Consider the following 10,338-nt stretch of genomic DNA (forward strand, 5'->3'; position numbering starts at 1 on the left):
AGCATGGCTGGAGCAGCTGGAGGTGCAGGTCTGGGCAGAGCTGGGAACTTTGAGTCTGAGAACCTGGGTTTGAGTCGGACCTTGGGCAAGTCACTCACTCAGGCCGTGAGCATTTACTGAGCGCCTGCTCTGTGTCAGCTACCACACTCATTTTACAGGATTGGTCATACAAAGAAAGGAAAACACAATCCTTCTTCTCAGGGAGCTCACGACCTAACGGAGGAGACAAGAACTATGCCCGTGAGAGATAGGCACCAGATAATATGCATAATAGTGCCCCCAGTAAGCACTCCATAATGGGAGTCAATCTCAGAGGGAGGGCCGTAATGGAGGAAGGCCTTCTCTGGCCATGGGATTCGAGCTGAATTTTGAAGGAAGCCCAATTTCTGGAGGGAGACCCCCAGCAGAGCCCAAAGCCCCTCCTTGGTTCTGGATTACTGTCACTGATCTGGAGAGCCCCTGGTGGATGATAGGACCGTGACAGTCAGGCAGAACCCAATAACATGGCCTTGAATGGAGGTAAGTGAAAAGTTCCATATGCATCCAAAGCTCATCTCTATGAGTGTGTCTAGACAGGGACTCCATGAAAAAAGGACATGCTGGTGGCCTTGGGAGCTCAGAGGGGTCCACAGAAGGGCATTAGTTAAGGGCACCGGAAGCTGCTGAATGAGAAGCCTGTGTTCAAAGTAGGTCAAGTTCTGATTCCTGGGTTGCACCATACCTGGAGTACCATATCTAGGTTTAAGAGAAAAAAATCCATCCATAATGAGTTTGTACACTTACTATCTGTGTGACCCTGGGCGAGTCACTTCACCCTATTTGCCTCAGTTTCCTCATCTGTAAAATGAGCTGGAGAAGGAAATGGCAAACTACTCCAGGATCTCTGCCAAGAAAACCCCAAATGAGTTGGAGTGGTATGTGTTGGGGGCAGAAATGGGGACCACCACACTCTCCCCTATGAACATCTCTTGGTGTTTGAGTGCAGATAGACCCCTGAGGCTGCCTTAGTGCCCATTTCAACCTCTTCTGTGAGGACACTGAAACACTGTGGTTGTCAGGGGCAGCTAGGTGGTGCAGTGGATAGAGCACCGGCCCAGGAGTCAGGAGGACCTGAGTTCAAATATGACCTCAGACACATAACACTCACTAGCTGTGTGACTCTAGGCAAGTCACTTAACTCCAATTACCTCACATAAAAAAAAAAACAATCAACACTGTGGTTGTCCTTTGTTCTCAAAAAGAACCAAAATGACATCATTGTGTTGGTGTGAAGGTACAACGTATCCAACTGTGTCTGATCAGACCATCAGACTGTTACAGGCTTGGAAGGCTCTACCACGGGTCGGAAACAGATTGTCCGTGTGAACATTTGGAGTGGAGATGTCTCTGAATGTGTGCATTCCACATTTCTTCTCAGTTTCTACAACTCTACTTTGCTCATGGAGCCCAGCACCTTCGGTGATGAGGGCGTGTCATGCTGACCAGTCCTGGGCCAGTGTGTCCCATGTCCGGCAATCATTTCCAAAGTTCTTTAAAGAGACCTTGAGAGTGTCCTTGTATCGCTTCTTCTGACCACCATGTGAGCACTTGCCTTGCGTGAGTTCCCTGCAAGATAATCTTTTAGGTCACTAATGTGAAAATATGTTTAATAGGAATATATATATATATATATATGTGGAGCCTATATCAGATCGTGGGCTGTCTTGGGGAGGGAGGTGGGGAGGGAGAGGGAGAAAAATGTAAAACTCAAAAGCTTATGGAAGTGATTGTAGATAAATCAAAATAAATTAATTAAAATTTAAAAAATAAAAAATAGAACTAAAAAAAAGAGACAGTCTTTTCGGCAAAGTGTGTATTTGGCATTTGAACAATGTGGCCAGCCCCTCAGAGCTGCGCTCTCTGCAGTAGAGTTTGAACGCCTGGCAACCCAGCTCGAGAAAGGCCCTCAGTGTCTACTCCCTTATCTTGGTGGGCTCCTAAGACAACTCAAATTGAAGCAATTCAGTTTCCTCGCATGGTGCTGGTAGACCGACCAGGTTTCGTAGGCATAAAGCAATGAGGTCAGCACAAGGGTTCTGTAGACCTTCAGTTTGGTAGGCAGCCTAATATCTCCTCTCTCCCACACTTTCCTTCAGAGCCTCCCAAACACTGAGCTAGCTTTGGCAATGCGTGTGTCAACCTCGTCATCTACGTGTACATCCCCGGAAAGTATACTGCCAAGGTAAGTGAACTTATCCACAGCATTCAATATTTCTCCATTTGCTATAACCAATGTGGTTGGTGTGGTGCTGGCTGGTGGAGAACCTTTGTTAATTGTTAGGTCAAAATTAACACAAGCAGCAGAGAATTGATCCATACTTTCTTGCATCTCAGCTTCAGAGGCTGCATTGAGTGCACAATCATCCACAAGTTGAATATCAACTTTCCCTCCACTTTAGTCTTGGCTTGTAGCCTTTTCGAGTTCAATAATTTACCATCTGTGTGGTAGCTGACCTCGATGCTGTTTTCGTCCTTGTTGAAGGCCATCTGACAACATGGCTGAAAACATCACCCTAAAAAGCATGGGAGCAAGGACACAGCCCCACTTCACTCCACTGGTGACTGGGAAAGCCCAAGAGCATTGTCCACTATCTAGAACCCAGGCAAGCGTGCCGTCTTGAAATTGATGTCCAGTACTGATGATCTTGTCCAGGCAGCCACGTTTCGCCATGATTTCCCACAAACCCTCATGACTGACAGTCTCAGAGATCTTGGTCAGATCTGCAAACACTGTACAGAACTCTGCTCTGCTCCTGGCATTCCTTCTGGAATTTTTTGCACCAAACACCACATCTAGTGTTCCGTGGCTCTTTCTGAACTACACTGTTTCTCGGGGAGATGAATATCTTTCCGGTGGAGGCTCAGCCTGTAAAGGAGGCCTCTGGCAAGAATCTTTGCAGCAATGACCAAGGGACAGATCCTACCGTGATTGTCACAGGACAATCTATTTCCTTTATCTTTACAGAGATGGACCATGGAGGCATCCTTGAACACACGGGGGTTATGATCACCTCCTGTTGCCAAGTAACCTGGAACATTTGAATCAGCTTTTGTATGAGCAATGAACTCCCACCCCCTACCTTGTAAATCTCAGCTGGCATAGAATCAGTCCCAGGTGCTTTGCCACAGGAGAGGAGCCTAGTGGCTTTCAAAACCTCTTCTTTAGCTGAAATCCTAGCCGTGGTCAGAGAGCTGGCAGGCCGTGTGGAAAAACCAGTCCTCAGCCCAGCAGGCACGAGCCCATGGGGCGGCTCAAATGGTCCCTGGGGATGAATGAAAGGAAGGGAGAGGACTGTGTGGGGAGGCTGGGGAGCCTTTGTCCCTCGAGCTTTTGAAGCAAAGAGGACCACGCGTTGGAGAATGTAAGAATTCTGGGCCACACTTCAGGAGCTAGATAAATGGTCCCTTCCAACTCTGAGAGTCTGCTCATTGTCTTACGGATTTTTCCATTTTTCCTTTTCACCAATATATTTGAATTGGACATTTACTAACAATATTGACACACTCGAAGGAAAAGGTAAATGGAATGAGGAGCGGAGTCCCAAGCAGACTCTAATCCGGGGCCTCTTAAGTACCCACTGCCTGAGCGGGGTGCCCTCATTTGCTCTGGCCCTGGGACGTTTGGGGGTTCAGGGAAGGCCCTAAGCACTTCCCTGCGCTTTGGTAAACCTTCATTGTTCTCAGTTTGGGGGGTTTTTTCTGCCACGTTTTCCTCTCCCTTTTCCCAGAGGGCAGCTGCCAGGCTTGGAGTTGGTCAAAAGCAGGAGAAGGCGGTCAGTCACGTTGATCATTGACTGCCTCGGTGCTGACTCTTCACCTGCCGTAGATGGTGGGGCCGTGCTTGGCTCTCCTGGCGAGGGCCCCCTGCCTCCTGTGACACACTGTGCCCCCAACGCAGGGGACTGCCCCGTGAGCTGTCCAGGTACCCTGCAGATCTGAGCAAGCCTAATCTGGTCTGCTTTCCAGCCTGGTCTCTAATCCATTGCAACAATCATTTACCAGTTGCTTTAGATAATTTGTAACATACTGCGTGAAAAACAAAAAACATCTTTGCCAAGAAAACCCCAAACAGGATCACGGAAAGGACACGACTGAACAGGTGCCACAGACGCCTATTCAATATTCACAATATTCACAAATATTCAATAAATATTTGTGGAGCTACCCCCCCCCCCCCCCCCGTGAGCCCCAGAAAACAAAACAGCCCCGCCCTCCAAAGGCTCAAAGGTTTGGAATGGAGCCCACACGCTGCCCCCTGCCCCGGTGCCTCTCCGGTCGCTGGGGGCTGCCCTCCGAGGTCTCCCTCCCTCCGGGTCTGGACCCGCCCTGAAAAAAGCTCTGCCTCTGTTACTGGCTGGAGTACGTGGAAACTCCCTCCCCTTTAGAAATATTCAGACAGCATCATCAGACGAAGCCTCTGGGCTCACCGAATGAAAGCGACCGGCTCAGCCCTGAGCCTGCGTGAGCCCAAGCCCGGCGCTCTAACCACTGGGCCGTCTGGCTGCCTGTGCATCTGTTCACATACACGAGTAAAGCAGCTAAGAGATCGGACGGACGCAGCTAGGGGCCAGAGTTCGGGTCCTGGAGCAAACGTGCCAGGCTGGCGGCTTCCTGCCCGGCGCCCCCCATCAGCACCGCTGATTTTCCGGAGCTAGTGAGGCCTGGAGGTGGCCGGGCAGCCTTCATCTGTTGCCCTCTGCTGCCCCCGCCTGGACCATCTCTGCCACGGCGACCCTAAGACGCCATTCAACCCTCTTCCATCTCCGGAGCCTTTGGGAGCCAGCTCTGGCCGAGGCTTTCCTAGAGCAGCGAACGCCCCGAAGTTTGCCCAGAGGGTGATGGGGAGCCACAGCCAGAGGCTGAGAAGGTGCGCAATTAGGGTGAACACTGAAGAACAGTGCTGAGCAGACTGCAGAAAGTGGGTCCAAAGAGGGGCCAGCCCGGGAGCACCCCGCATCCACAGAAGCCTCTGCCTAGAGGTCCCCACCCAGGCTCTGTGGAGCATGGGGGCCGGCTGAGCAGCGGGGAAGCCCTCCAGACCCATCCAGGAAGGGTGTGGAGGCGCTACCTCCATAGTGACCGTAGAATGGCTGGGCATTCCTGCACCCCACTCTGACCTCGGCCCCAGCCAGAGCCCTCTGGCTCAGTGTCTTCTCTTCCCTATTACAAAACAACCATGTTGGAAGACGAGCCCAGATAGTCCTCTGGACAAAAAAGAAAACTCCCCATTTCTGGACGTGTTCCTTCCCCACTTTCCTGCCTTCACGCCTTTGCCTGTGCCCTTTCCTGCACCTGGAGGGCCCTCCTCTCCATTCTCCCTGCTGAAATCCTGTCCATCCTTTGCCTCCTCCATGGTGCCATCTCTGATTTCTCCACAATAGTTTTCCCTTCCTGAGACCTCCCTCAGCTGTCGTCGACTCCTTTGTCGCATACTCCTTTAGGCTGGTATCATTTGCTGGTAAACTCCAAGGAGGAAGGGGCTGGGTCTCATTTAATGTCTGTATCTCCCCCATCCCCACAGTGTCTCTGCACACAGAATAAGCCCATCCTGAGTGTTTGCTGAACTGACTTGAACGTCAAGGTCTCCAGGATGCATCCAGGGCATCCCAAACGGATGCCAGGGTGCTCACCAGGCAGCTCCGTCTGTGGTGGGCTCGTCCTTCCCTCCAGGGCCTCCTGAGGCCAGGCTCGGGGAAAGGGTTGCTGCCACTTCAAGACGCCCTAGCTGGCACTAAACCTCAGGCCCTCCAAGGAGGGGAAGTGGTTTCCTCGAGGAAACATGTGGGACCTCGCAAAGAGCAGACGAGGCTTTGCAAAACACCCAGAAACAGGGGACCCTGGGGTGGGGGATTTCCACATCTCGGTGCGCTGTCCAGCTTCTTTTCTGAGTAGGGGTCAGGAATTCTGCTTTGGCAGCTAGGAAGAAGTCCTTTGGGTCTCAGGACCTTGAAAGGGGCTATCAACCTTGTCTTCCGTCAGCCCCTGCCACCCACAAAAGGCAGGCAGAAGAATCTTCTTAAAAGGTCAGCTTCACCATCAACCATCAGTTTATCAAATAATCAAGCACCAACTGTGGGACAGGCGCTGTCCTGGGACAAGCATTAAGCAGTCCATACCCTCTGGGGGCCCACATTCTATTGGGGGAGTCATGCATACATCAGTATACACACCCAGAGTAAATGCAAGGAAATGTGGGGTAAAGGGGGGGCCCTAGCAGCTCAGGAAAGCCGGGAAAGACCTCCACTATGAGCTGAGCTGTGAGGGAAGCTTGGTTTTGGAAGAGGTGCTAGTGAGAAAGGAGGCATTGCCGTGTGAAGGACCGCTAGGACCGGAATGTCCTGTGGGAGAAGCAGCCAGGAGACCAGTCTGGTTGGATTGAGAGGACTAATGTGTAATAAGGCTGTAAAGGTGGAGGCAGGCTGGGATGGGCTTTGAATGCTGAAGAGAGGCATTTGTGTTTGAACCTTGCCATAATAGAGAGCCCCTGGGGTTTACTGAACAAGGGAGTGACCTGGGCTTCAGAGTATGGCTTTGCAGAAGACGGATGGAGAAGAGAACAATTAAATAGTCCAGGGGAGAGGTGATAACTGGGGTGGTGGCCTTGTGAGTACAGAAGGAAGGACTGATATTGTTGGAGGAAATTGATAAGAGCTGGAAACTGATAAGATGGCATTCGCATGGGGGCAGCTAGGTGGTGTAGTAGATAGAGTGGACCTGAGTTCAAATCTGGCCTCAGACACTTATTGACTGTAGAACCCTGGGCAAGTCACTTAATGCCAATTGCCTTCCAAAAAAAGAAAAAAAAAAAGAACCAACATCTCGTGGCTCCCACTTTCCGGTAAGACAAAATGTAAACGCCTGTTTCATTTTTACACAGTCTGGCCCCAGCCTACCTGTCCGGCCTCGCTGGAATCTGGCCACGTCGGCCTCCTCCCTGACCTCCCATCTCCCATACCTACCAGCTCAGTGATTCCAGGATTCTGTGCGTAATCAGAGAATTACATGCAGGTGTGTGTGTCCATAGATTCTGTCTCCTACGTTTTAGGGAGGAGCTTATCTCATGATTAGTCAGACTGCTTCCATCGTGCTGTGGGAAGGCCTACACGTCTATCCCTCTTCTGGATGGTGGTTCCACAAAGGACTTTTCCTTTCCCGCGGTGAGTGCTCCCACCCCAAAGTCCTGCTTCAAGGCCTCCTAGGCCCCTGGAGACAGAAGGTTTAGCAGCTTGGGTTTGAGCGCCGGCTGACAACGCGTGCTAAGTGTGTCGTCCGAATTGCAGCCTAGCTCCATTCAGAGACGCTCATGCTGGAGTCAGCAAAGACCTAACTCATTAAACCGTCCACTTTGGGGTGAAGGGCTCCCAGGCTGCACTGGCCGAGGGAGGCCCCGTGCGGAGGAAGTAACATACAGATATTGGGGTGTGCCCTGTCTTCCTAGGACACTACACTGTTGGTTAATCCGCACCTTCTAGGGGCCTGGCAGGGGCTGTGTTAGGCACCCAGGAAACAGACAAAAGGAAAAAGGCCCTGCCCTCAGGAAGCTTCCATTCCAGGGAAGTAGGGAAGCATCGAGTGGCACAGATAAGTAGGAATGGCATCGGGGATGGTGTGCGGGGGATGGGATGACCAGAGGTCAAGTGAGATGATCTGGATTCAAATTCCAGCCCTATTAATTAAGAGCCGTGTGATCTTGGACAAGCCACTTCAATTCTCTGGGGGCTCAGTTTCCCCAACTGTAAAATGATGATATTCACATGGCTTCTGAAGTCCCTCCCAGCCCCACATGGAGGATCCTGAACCATTTTCTTCCCTGGGCCTCAGTTTTCTTACCTGTAAAATGGTGGGGGTTGGTCTCGTGGCCTCTGAGGTCCTTCCCAGCTCTACATAGAGGAGCCCGTGATCATCCAATAAGAAAGCAATGTGACGGGGCAGCTGGGTGGTGCAGTGGGTAGAGCACTGGCCTTGGAGTCAGGAGGACCTGAGTTCAAATCCGGCCTCAGACACTTGACACTTACTAGCCGTGTGACCCTGGGCAAGTCACTTAGCCCTGATTACTTCACCAAAAAGAAAAAACAAAAACAAACCAGAAAGTAATGTGAAATTAGCTGAGGGAAGGCTGCAGCCAGACTGGGCTGGGCAGAAACAATAAGAGCCAGGGAAGCTTCCTGAGCATGTGGGACGCAGCCTCAAGATGAGGCGGTATTTGGAAACTGAGGCTGGCCATCATCCCCTTTGGTAGATGGGTGTGTGTGTGTGTGTGTGTGTGTGCGCCTCTTAAGAAAGGCAATCTGGGGGCAGCTAGGTGGTACGGTAGATAGAGCTCCAGCCTTGGAGTCAGGAGGACCTGAGTTCAAATCCAACCTCAAACACTGGACGCTTACTAGCCGTGTGACCCTGGGCAAGTCACTTAACCCTGATTGCTTCATTAAAAAGCAACAAAAAAAAAAAAAGAAAGAAAGAAAGAAAGGCGATCTATACGGGTGGGAGGCTTGGGCACTCCATGATCCTGATAGAAGTTTACAAAGAGGGAAGGCCAAGGGAGGACCAAGGATCTTAGGGCCAGCCCCACAATCACAAATTTAGAGCTGAAAGGGACTCTTAACTTCTTGTCCAGCTGCCTCATTCTCCAGAGATGGATGAAAAGTATTCAAGGAAGACCTGGGAAAAAAACACCCTACCAAGAAACCCTGTGTCCTGTGAACATGCCAGGGACCTTCTAACCTCCACACTTTTGCCTGCCTGAAATTTCCTCCCTTCCCCTCTTTGCTTATTTACCCTATCTTTTAAAGCCCACCACTTCCAGAAAGCTTTGCCTGGTAACCAACTTTCCTCCTTCCTCACATGGCATTTTGGCCCCTTTCTGATGAGCTTATGAAACATTATTATATTTGTTTTTGTTTTGTTTTGTTTTGGTGAGGCAATCGGGGTTAACTGACTTGCCCCGGGTCACAGAGCTGGTAAGTGTCAAGTGTCTGAGGCCAGATTTGAACTCAGGTCCTCCTAACATTATTATATGTGGCGGGAGACTGAGGTTTTTCATTGACATCAAAGCATTCAGGCTTTGGGTAATAAAGACGGCAGTGAGGGTAGGGAAGTGGAAGCCAGTGACCTTAACTTTTTAGCCTACCTTTGGTTCTAGCTCCATTTAATTTCTACCTAAGCCAGAGAAGATTTGGGGAATGCAGAATCTCTATATATACTCACTTTCTCCAATGATGATGTATATGTCTATGACAGAGTTTGTGGGGGGAATGTTTCATTGCAGATCTTACTGTATTATTTCATTCAATCAGTACCTTTGTTTTGAACTAATTATGTCCTTTGGCTGACTAGGGAAAAGGTTAACTGGTGGGGGCTCATGAGCTCTCAGGTTGAGTAGCTGCAGAGCCAACAGAGTGCCTCAAACCTGGACCCTGTCTGGGAGAGGGTAGATGCCACCCGCACTCCATGTATTGTAGTATGTGAGTGTGTGTCCTAATAATGATAACAAGAATTCACACTTTGATCATGCTTGGAGGCTTACAAAGAACTTTTCTGCCAACAGATCTCACTGAGGTCGGTGGTACAACACTATGGTTTCTACTTTGCAGAAATGGAGACAGAGAAGTGAAAGACTTGGGCCTGATCAGACATTGTCCTGTCCCTCATAGACCACAGGTGCCCGAGGGGGACCTTACCCCATCCAGACTTCCCTGGTAGGAGCCTAGCTGCGTGTGGAGCCCTGCTCAGTGGCAGCCACCGGCAGAAACACCAGCCTGCTGCCCCTTGCAATGCACATGCTCTCTGTCTCTCTATCTCCCTTCCTCTGTGTCACTCTTTTTCTCTGTTTCTTGCTGTCTCTATCTTTTGCTGTCTCTGTCTCTCTTTCTCTCTGGGTGTCACTCTTTTACTCTGTCTGTCTCTCTCCCCAAGAGCATCCTAGGTGTGGCTGTGTGTGTGTGTGTGTGTGTGTGTGTGGCATAGGTGTGAACCTTCCTGGTCACCTCTTTGTGGGCGGCCTGTGGGTTTTACTTTCCTGGAAAGAAGCTCAACTTCATTACTCAGAAGTGACCTGCTCTAGGAGCGAGGCAGGGGGGAGGGGAGAGAGAGGAAGGACCCGCCTGCCGTCTTGGCTGCCTGCCTCTCCCTCCTCTCTGGAAGCCTCAGTCTTCTCCTCTGTAAAATGGGGGTTGGGGGTGGAACCAGGTCACCTGTAAGGCCTTGCTCCAAGCCCCTCTCTGGTCTTCCAGAGGAGCTGAGGGGCTGAGAGAGTAATTTTGCAAATGAAGCTGGAACTGGAGGAGAAAGAGGCCCGAGTTG

This window comes from Vombatus ursinus, unplaced genomic scaffold (assembly GCF_900497805.2).
Source record: "Vombatus ursinus unplaced genomic scaffold, bare-nosed wombat genome assembly UNPS02010394.1, whole genome shotgun sequence".
Taxonomy (NCBI): Eukaryota; Metazoa; Chordata; class Mammalia; order Diprotodontia; family Vombatidae; genus Vombatus; species Vombatus ursinus.